Here is an 11,219-nt window from a genome sequence, read left to right as displayed (position 1 = left end):
CCCCCCCCCCACCCCCCCCCCCCCCCACCCCCCCCCCCCCCCACCCCCCCCCCCCCCCACCCCCCCCCCCCCCCACCCCCCCCCCCCCCCACCCCCCCCCCCCCCCACCCCCCCCCCCCCCCACCCCCCCCCCCCCCCACCCCCCCCCCCCCCCACCCCCCCCCCCCCCCACCCCCCCCCCCCCCCACCCCCCCCCCCCCCCACCCCCCCCCCCCCCCACCCCCCCCCCCCCCCACCCCCCCCCCCCCCCACCCCCCCCCCCCCCCACCCCCCCCCCCCCCCACCCCCCCCCCCCCCCACCCCCCCCCCCCCCCACCCCCCCCCCCCCCCACCCCCCCCCCCCCCCACCCCCCCATCGCCTGCATCTGTGGCTGGCATCTTCAGAGGATCTGAATGCCAGCCACAGATGCAGGCGAAACGAATGCTGCTAGAACATGGCCATACAGCCCGGAAACCGCATAGCACCCCAGTGATTCCGGCCGTGAAAGCCTTCGACAATACAGAATTACATTGCTGATGGACTAACATCTACGAAACGGGCATTGCCTTTTGAACTCTCTGGACTTTTTGTTTGCTGCTATGATTGCATGCTCTACTAGTTTCATGTGGAAGACTGTTTCTTTTTTCACTGTTGTTGATGACTGCACACTCTGGTACTAAATATGCATGTTGTTGGCATTATACAGCATTATATCTTATGTTGATAATTGTTGTTATAGTCTGGGTATAGTGTTTTTTGGTTGCCTTTTATTTTTTCATCTCTGCACTCTGTACTCTTTGAGTTGATATTTCCGGTACCTACACAATTCTTGAATTAAAACTGGAGACACAAACCCCAAATGATTTTCCTTTAAGCATCTGAAAGAGTCCAACCCCTTACCTACTATGTTGCATGAAACTCTTCTCACTGATGAGTGTCACCTGATGAGGAGGCAAATCCAAAGCAGTGACTCATTCACAGATGTAACAGGCATCCTCTTTGGCACACAGGCAATTCTGAATTGGCTTGGATTGAAAGCCCCACACCTCATGCAGAGAGGGAGTACAATTTATTTTCTTTACAGCCTGCCTTCCTCAAGCACCTTGAACCTGATGTGATGAGGCACAACGAAAGCATTTTAAACAAAAGCCCCTTCCGCACACGCAAAATAATGCGTTTTCAAACCACTTTCACAACTGTTTGCAAGTGGATTTTGCCATTCCGCACAGCTTCAAAGAGCATTGAAAGCAGTTTGAAAGTGCATTATTCTGCATGTGCGGAATGAGCCAAAGTCTCTCTTTGCTATTTGTTGTGGTTAAACGAGGAAGGCTCTTCTTAAAAATGTTTGCTGACAAACTGTTTCTCGTACGACAATGCTATCTGAAATCAGGTTCGGGCCGTAAACGATATCAATGATACACCTGACTCTTCTTCAGTTTGTGGGACAGGTTTGTCCTCCTTGATCTATTTGATCCAGTTGGTCAAAACTTGCAACCGGCTATGCAGAAAATATATGAGTCTTGTTCATGGGCTGGTTCTGCAAAATTCATACCTGCCCGGAGAAACAAAACCCCAGGAATCCTGGGAAATATAGTTTTGCACTGCAAAGGCTCACCTTTGATGCTGCTGGTGTTCTAATGGCAAGAGGGATGAGCTAGGAGTCTGCCTGCCTCATTTGGCAAATATTTTGAGATTTGGGGAGAGATTTCAGGTGTGGGGAGAGATTTCATAAGACAGTGGGGTGTAATACCATTTTGTCTGCCCTTGTCTGCTATTAGATCTCTGTCGCCTGGAGAGCAAGTCGGATACTAGATTCCCACCTGGAGTTTGACAATCCATAATTCATGGGCAAGGTACATCTGTGCACAACAAAGTAAGAAACATGGTCTCGTGCTCATAATGCAACCCCCAGCCCCGGTGACCAACCATATTAACTTTATTTCTCTGCTCCCATCATAGAATTTAAGGCAGTACACATGGATTCCTAGACAGCGTTCCTATTCCAGGCAGCGAATGGGTTGACTGCGCTTCGGCTGGACTACATGCTCTCCAACCACACTCTGGGGGCATTTTACTAACTATTAGTATACCAGAGGAGTTTGGAAGAGGGTTTACACTCCTGCAAAAATTGGCCTGCAAGCTCCTTGGTGTAATGCACTGGTCTTCTTCCTTTCCAGACCTGAGATCCACCCAGCACGAGACTCTCCAAGCATGTGAAAGGAAGCAGGGGAGCCAGAGTTATGGCCTAACTGGTGTGAATTGCAAGGGGTTGGCATTTCAGCAGACCAACAGGAAATGCAATCCGACCATCAGCAAGTGAACCATAGCAAGAGAAAGGCCTGGGGTGGTCAGAGCCATGGGAGAATCCCCTCAACAGCTGTGTGACTTCACCCGTTACTCTCCTTCTGCTTTTCTCATGCATGCAAAGACAAGCAAAATCCGTGGCTGCCATGGTTCCCATGGGCACCATTGCACCCACTGACTCTTTCCCTTGTGTTTTTAGAAAGTAGGCAGGGCGTGGTGTGGATTCTGCCCAGCAAGGCTTTTAAAAACAACATTGCTTTGGCAGCAGTTGCCCCCACAGCACAAGGACCGTCGCTAGATGACAAAAGTTGTGGCAGCCATTTTGAATCTGACGACATGTCCTGCGGCATGGCAGCCATTTTGTGGCTGCACCCGCCAAGCTGTGTCAGAACTCCCAAGTTGCTGGCAGGCTCACAACCACTTGAGGGTCCTACAATTAGCCACTGGTTTAATGTGTTTTTTTAAAAAATGTTTCTTCTCTGTGCCTTTATTATGAATTTATACCTCCTTTACATGGATGGGTTACTTTCTCTTTATCAGCCCAAGAGCAGTTTGTTCTCAGGCGCACACAAACAGATTCCTATGAACAGGTTAATCTATGATGTTAATGCTACTGGCAAACAGTAAACCAAGATCTGAATGTTTTTCTCAAGATAAGTCTCAAGGCAAAGAACTAAGCGAGTGCAGGAAAACACACTAATAGAGTAACATATAAACTGGTTTGTGCTGGTTTGTGAGCTGTTGCTCAGTGGAAAACACCATTACAGAAGAGAGACCAAATGCAACACAGAAAAAGGTTCCCATGACCCTAAGTGACTGTATTGAGTGGCGTTTTTTGCACACAGGAAGATACAGGTTGCATCCAGGTTTGAGCACTTTCGGCTCTACACATGCCAAAAGTTCGGCTGCTGGCAGCGTCTTGAGGATTGCAGGTTTAACATTTTAATAGGCATCTTGAGGATTGCAGGTTTCACACTTTAAAAAGTCTCTACTCCTCCAACGGGCAACATCTGTGAGGTCAGAAAGGGATTAAATAACATCAAGGGACTAGCTCAGTGATGGCGAACCTTTTCGAGACCGAGTGCCCAAATTGCAACCCAAAACCCACTTATTTATCGGGAAGTGCCAACACGGCAGTTTAACCTGAATACTGAGGTTTTGGCTCCGAGGCATGTGTTACTCGGGAGTAAGCTTGGTGGTAGTCGGTGGCTTCGCTTTGAAGCAACCGTGCAACTCTTCCAATGGGTGAATCACGACCCTAGGAGCGTTTACTCAGAACAAGCCCCATTGCCAGCAACCAAGCTTACTCTCAGGTAAAGGATCACGCTTTAGTTCTTCGCATGAAAATCAGTGGGGTTTAACAGCACTTAACAGGGTTACCTACACTGCTTCCCCAAAACTAGGTCTTAGGTTTAATGCTAATAATTGAGACCAGTGGCCCAGGCCAGCCTAGATGTGTGTGTGTGGGGGGGGGGCACACTGTTTGCGCGTGCCCACAGAGAGGGCTCTGAGTGCCACCTCTGGCACCGTGCCATAGGTTCGCCACCACTGGACTAGCTCCATGGCTGAATTCCTTGCCTTTCTCCAGTGTCAGCAGAAACAGGACACACTGAATATTATATAGTTCCTCATATCTTGAACTGTCCATCCATTTCTACATGCCTTAAAACCCAAGTTTGTCTTGATGGAGAATTTGAGCTGTCTTGGTGCGGTTTCCTCTTGCATGAGGATAGATTTGTGCTAATTATCACGTCTGTTTGCAGTGCCCCAGAATGGATTCCTGGCAAAAGAGGGCAAGGGAACGTGTTTCTGAGTCACTGCAGAGTGTATTTTCCCCACTAGACCCCCATTTTACCATTACACAGGAAAGGGCTTCCAGATCAGCAGGTGTTTCCAAAACTGTCTCCCCAATAAGAGAGGGCAGGAAAAATAGTCATCCTTCTCAGAGAAGGTTGGGATGTCTAATGCCAGAGCTTTCTTGGCAGTAACTGCTGAGGAAGGCCTCTCTCTGTCTTGGAACTGAGAACGCTCTTGCATCAGAAGAAGAAAGAGGAGGAGGAGAGGAGGAGGAAGAGTTTGGATTTATATCCCCCCTTTCTCTCCTGCAGGAGACTCAAAGGGGCTTACAATCTCCTTGCCCTTCCCCCTCACAACAAACACCCTGTGAGGTAGGTGGGGCTGAGAGAGCTCCAAGAAGCTGTGACTAGCCCAAGGTCACCCAGCTGGCGTGCGTGGGAGTGCACAGGCTAATCTGAATTCCCCAGATAAGCCTCCACAGCTCGGGCGGCAGAGCGGGGAATCAAACCTGGTTCCTCCAGATTAGATACACGAGCTCTTAGCCTCCTACGCCAATACCAGGGCCAATGAACTGACTCTTGTAGAAAGTAGCTTCCTACATGTTCAGTCTTACTCTTTATTTTGAAGACTGCTCTTCGGGAGTACTTCCTACATGAATAAGACAAGCTTATTAATGCTTTTCAGCATTGACAACCAACATCTGTTTTCCTGTTGGGCATGAAGCTCATTAGCTGCTACCAGAGAGCCCTCTAGTGTTACTATCATGGGGTCCCCATATTCCGGAGTGCCTGCTTGTGTTTTGCTGCCAAGATTCAGCATCTTCACTCAAAGATCCTTTACCCAAGATTCAGCATCTACCAAAAACAACATGCCCAAGAAGATCAGGTGTTTGTAGCTTGATTCCCCCCCACTAATAGCCCAGCAGAGTTATTCGTTTTGGAAGAAGCTGGCCAGCAACTGTTACAATCCAGGACTTTTGCAATTTTGAATTCTGCAGATCCAGGAATTTTGCAATGAACACATATTTGGGGAAACTTGCTCCTGTTTAAGTTGAGAGTACTGCAAAAGCTCTGGAGAGCAAAACTGAAGCAGGGACCTGAACGACACTGCCAAAAATTCAGCTTGTGCATCACCCCTTAGCTGCAGTCCACGGAAGTGACATAGGCAAGACTATCAGGAAGCCTGGACTCTCACCTGTTATGAACAGATCACATAGCTGACTTTATCAGAAAAGTTCCATGTCAGGGTACTTACTTACCAGGACACACTCTGAGGCAGAACCTGAGGACACAGTGCAGCCAGAGTTGGCTGCTCCTAAGGAAGACCAGGTAGCAGATGACATGCAGGTGGAGGAGCCTCCACCTTATGACATGCAGGTGGAGGCTGCAGATCCTCCTAGGGAACCCAGTGATGAGCCAGCTGTGCGTAGGAGGCAGACGCAGAGGCTGCTACTGCAGAAGTACAGAAGGAGTGCTCAGAAGGAGCAGCAGTGGTGTAGGAGGTTAAGAGGGCATCTAATCTGGAGGAACCGGGTTTGATTCCCAGCTCTGCTGCCTGAGCTATGGAGGCTTATCTGGGGAATTCAGATTAGCCTGTACACTCCCACACATGCCAGCTGGGTGACCTTGGGCTAGTCACAGTTCTTCGGAGCTCTCTCAGCCCCACCTACCTCACAGGGTGTTTGTTGTGAGGGGGGAAGGACAAGGAGATTATAAGCCCCTTTGAGTCTCCTGCAGGAGAGAAAGGGGGGATATAAATCCAAACTCTTCTTCTTCTTCTTCATTTGGCAGGAAGGCATGGGAGATTAGAAGCCTCTGCATCTGATGAGGATTAACTCCCTGCAAAATCCCAGCCCCTTGAACAAGGCTCTCTATATAAACCTTGCTCTGAGCTTGCTTCTGCCTGAATGCAAGAAGTGTGTTACCTGTTGCAGCTGTGTGCTTGGCTCTTTGTGGATTCCTAGCCTGCTCCTTGGTTCTCCATGACCTATTGGACTGTGACCTGACTATGCCTTGCCTGCTGCCTTACTTGACCCATTGGACTTTGACCTGACCATGCTTGTGCTTGTTGCCCATTCGGCCCTGTGGGGTCAGACCCAGCCACGCCCCTGCCTGCTGGTAGCACATCAGCTTTCCTGAGTAGTCTGAGCACAAAGGGGATTCTGCTACTACTTTTCCCTATGATGACCCACCTTAGGGTTCCACCTCTACCTAGGCTTGGATCTGAATATAAATCCTAGTTTGAAGAAATAACCCAGAATAATGGTATATATCCATCCCAGAGCCTTCACAGCCCTCAACAAGTTTTTGGGGAAAATTATGCCATTTTGTTGTTCCTGAGGGTTTGCTGGTCCCAACATTTTGGAAGGCTGAGCTTAGATACATCCAAATTAGTCCAGGAACCCAAATTAAATTATTATTATTATTATTATTATTATTATTATTATTATTATTATTATTATTATTATTATTATTATTATTATTATTATTATTATTATTATTATTATTATTATTATTATTATTATTATTATTATTATTATTATTATTATTATTATTATTATTATTATTACACATAACAACACAGCACAAGTGTCTGGAATTCATCTCTGAATATCGAGTCCTTCCCAAGGACCTAGGATATTAGAGGTATTTGTGTAGAATATGTGCAGTTCCTAGAAGTGCTGCTTTCTGCAGCATGTGGACTGATGTTCTGTCCAAGTTTAGGCTTTCCAGATGTTTTTCAAGATTTCTTGGGATTCCTCCTAGAGCACCGACTACTAGTGGGATTACTGTTGTTCTTTTTGCCACAATCGTTCCAACTTCAATTTGTAGGTCCCTTGTATTTTTGTGGGATCTTTTTCCAGCTCTTTGTCCTCTACCCTGCTGTCAACTGGCACAGCAACATCTATGATCCAAACATGTTTTTTCTCTACCACTGTTATGTCTGGGGTGTTGTGTGCCAGGTGTCTGTCTGTCTGTCTGTCTGTCTGTCTGTATTCTAAAGTCCCAGAGTATTTTTGCTTCTTCTTCTATTATTATTATTATTATTATTATTATTATTATTTATTTATTTATTTATTTATTTATTTAGTACCCAAACTGCCTACAATGCCTCCGCTCACGCACCGAAGCCAAAATGAGCCACGAGAAGATCACACTGTCAATGCAAAAAAAATGTTTTAATAGAATAAAAATACATGTTGAGGAAATAAGTATTAAAATTTTTATTGTATAGCAACTTTGTGTGCTGTTAAATTTCCAGCATCTTATTTCTCTCTTTATAGCAATAGTAAACATTATTTCATAAGAAAGCTTATTTTATGTAAACAGGCTCAGATAGGCAAACACGACTTCCCGCGTATCATGCTGGAAATAATAAAAAGAAGTAAAGCAAAGCAGAAACATAATATAAAAATCTCGGGTGAGGTGGGAGACGCTGAAATAAATTGTTTCCCAAACCAGGGCTAACGTCACTGAAGCTTCAAGAACAAGGAAGTCTAAATGGAGACATCTAGAGCCTTTTAGAAGATAACAGTGGATGTGATCGCTGTGTAGAGTGAGCATGTGGTGGGGGAATCCCCCCCCCCCACACACACATATACACACAACTCCCAGGCATGCTTTCCTTACCTGTGAGCCACCTGAGACCACACACTAGAGCAGAGGATCACGCATGAATTCCTGCACGCCAAGGTTCCATCCAGTCCATTTATACCACAACTCCAAATTGGAAGGCAAGTTCATTTTAACATGTGCACCCCCCCCCCCCATGCTCTTATGAGTGAGTCTTAGGCAGCTCCAGAGGCAAGACAGATGTGACGGAGCTGCCACAAGCTCCACACAGTCACATTGGCACAGAATTCAAATTCTGTTACACAAAACCCCACTAATCCAAATAACATCTAATTTTTGAAAAGTAAACACCTGTGTCTGTCTAAGCCAGTGATGGAGAACCTTCTCGAGACCGAGTGCCCAAATTGCAACCCAAAACCCACTTATTTATCGCAAAGTGCCAACACGACAATTTAACCCGAATACTGAGGTTTTAGTTCAGAACAAACGGTTGGCTCCAAGGCGTGCGCTACTTGGGAGTAAACTTGGTGGTAGTTGGTGGCTTGGCTTTGAAGCAACTGTGCAACTCTTCCAATGGGTGAATCATGACCCTGGAGGGTTTACTCAGAAGCAAGCCCCATTGCCAGCAACCGAGCTTACCCCCAGGTAAAGGATCACACTTTAGTTCTTCGCATGAAAATCAGTGGGGTTTAACCGCGCTTAACAGGGTTACCTACACTGCTTCCCCAAAACTAGGTCTTAGGGTTTAATGCTAATAATTGAGCCCAGCGGCCCAGGCCAGCCTAGATGTGGCGGGGGGGTGGGGGTGGCAACTCTGCACGTGCCCATAGAGAAGGCTCTGAGTGCCACCTCTGACACCCGTGCCATAGGTTCGCCACCACTGGTCTAAGCTCTCTGGCTTGAATTCTGTGGGCTGAGTTGCATTAGAGAAAGGGAACTAATACTTTCATTCTTCCACCCACCCACCCACTGATTTCTTTGCCCCTGAAATTGTCCTCCTATACTCAGTGGATCTTCTCCAGGAACAATGTTTGGAGGCAACAGGTGGGGGGGGGGTTGTTGGCAAATATCACCCTCCCTTCTTCCACCAACAGAAATACTGTTCAGTCAGAGGAATTGTTATTACACTGACAAAACAGTTGTCAGACAAAACAGGAGTTCAGGATCCAAGCTATAGTATTTAAGTCTGTTCTAATTTTCATTCATATAAAAAAAGTGTGCGATACATACACACATTTTAAAAAAAACATCCATTGGAAAGAATGTTAAACTCAGGTCTAACATTTCTAGCTGCCTTTTTGATAGAATTTCAAGCAGAGGTAGATGCGTAATTGTTATTGGCTGACCTCCAGGAGAATGAGAAACGTTGCCAACTTATGCATACCTGAGAAGTGAGCTTTCAAAAGCTGCACATCAAGAAGGAAGTCTTTCAAAAAGCCAGCCAGAAGACCTGTACTGCTGAGGATTTTTTAAGCTAAGGGGCCACTCTGCACATTACGTGATCACAGGATGTCCCAAAGGTATTTCCAGAGCCTAGAATACTTAATGCTTTCAGTGTGCAAAGTACATCATGCATAATGCGATAATTCTTACAACAGCCCTGTTAGGACAGGACCTTTTATGTTTTGCTGGGGCTCAGAGATTTATGGCTTGCGTTAAAGCTGGGTAGCAACATTGCAACAGCTTAAACCTGGACTGCAATTCCTTCTCAAGGGCCAAAACCATGGAGTCTCACCATAGGATCGCCCAGTGACCTAGCTAGGGGATGGGTGGGTGGGGGGCACATAGCCCTGTGACCCTGAGCAATGCTAAGCACCCAGTCAGAGGCATAGCTACCATGGGGACATCCAAGGGCAAATGTCCCGGGCACCCACCATTGGGGGAGCAGAAAAATTTGAGGTCATTTCTATTTTATTTTTATTTTGGGGGGGATTTTTAGTGTTTTAGGTTGATGGCCAGCAGGGGGTGCAGTTTTTAGGCTAGCAGCACCAAAATGTCAGACTATCATCAGGTGACTCTCCTGACAATACCAGCCAGGTTTGGTGAAGTTTGGTTCAGGGTTATGGATCCCCAAAGAGGGTGTCCCAATCCCCCATTGTTTCCAAAGGGAGCTAATAGTAGATGGGGCTACTTTTGAGGGTCCATAACTTTGGACCCCCTGAACCAAACTTCACCAAACCTAGGTGGTATCATCAGGATACTCTTCTACTGATGCCACCCAGGTCTGGTGAAGGTTGGTTCAAGGGGTCCAAAGTTATGGACCCTCAAAAGGAGTGTCCCATCCCCCATTCCAATGGGAGCTAATAGTTGTGGGTTTTACAGGCTGTGTGGTCATGGTCTGGTAGATCTTGTTCCTAATGTTTTGCCTGCATCTGTGGCTGGCATCTTCAGAGGTGTATCACAGAGAGAAGTCTGTTATAAGAGAAGTCTGGACACAGTGTATAACAGATTTCCCTCTGTGATGCCTGCCCCAATGCCAGCCACAAATGCAGGTGAGAATAGCTGATAGGAACAAGATGCCTGAACCAGAACCAGTGGCTATCTGCAGGTACCATGGCCGGGCCTCTTCTACTGGTCACATGGGAGGCAAAATCGGCCCCCCCGTGGCCAGGATTCCTGCTGTCTAGATTATTTTTTACGTGCCTCGACCCCATCTGGCCCTCAGCCCCACCCTGGACTCCCACCTCTTCAGAGAGACTGCAGGCTGTGGGAACCCAGCCAGCTTGGGGGAGGCCTCCTGGGGGGGGGAAGGTGAGCACCTAGATCAGGGGTAGGGGAACCTGCAGCTCTCAGATGTTCAGGAACCTAATTCCCATCAGCCCCCCTACCAGCATGGCCAATTGGCCATGCTGACAGAGCTGATAGGAGTGTAGTTCCTGTTTGGAAACACAGGTCCTATAGGCTGCCACCCATGTCAGGTGACATGGGCAGGGGTTGAGGAGCAGTGGGAGTGGAACCTGGGGGCATCAGGGGGGTGGAGCTAAAGATTGGTGCCAGCAGAGCCTAGGCGGGCATCCTGGAGACAATAATTTGTCTCCGAGCCATTGCCTAGTGCGCTTCTGGGGCCATGCAGCCTGGAAAACCCACAACAACCAACATTGAAAGTGATGAAAATAAGGAATCTACCCTGAAACAGCATCACTTTCATTGTTGTTTAAACTAGGGAGCACAGAGTCTCCCTTTAAGGTGAATTTGGGCTCCCTAATTTAAACAATATTGAAATTGATCCTGTTTTGGAGTAGATTCTCCCTTTAAGGGAGATTTAAAAGGAGAATCTGGGCTCCCTAGTTTAAACAACATTAAAAGTGATGCTGTTTCAGGGTGGATTCCCCACCCCCTTCAAAAAAAATAGCATCAATTTCAATGTTGTTTAAACTAGGGAGCACTTGGTGTGTTCAGATTTGTATGCTGGGGCATGATCTATAATGTGATGGTGACTTTGAGATGACCTGGTTGTTTGGTTGTGGTGGGGGATGGTGGCCCCCCCATATGTGGGGGGGCGCTAAACTCAGATTTTGCCCCAGGTTCCATTTTCCCTAGCTATGCCTCTGTCCCCAGTGGCTGCT

Source organism: Sphaerodactylus townsendi, linkage group LG17 (genome assembly GCF_021028975.2).
Source record: "Sphaerodactylus townsendi isolate TG3544 linkage group LG17, MPM_Stown_v2.3, whole genome shotgun sequence".
Classification (NCBI taxonomy): Eukaryota; Metazoa; Chordata; class Lepidosauria; order Squamata; family Sphaerodactylidae; genus Sphaerodactylus; species Sphaerodactylus townsendi.
Note: the sequence above shows the minus strand (reverse complement) of the source record.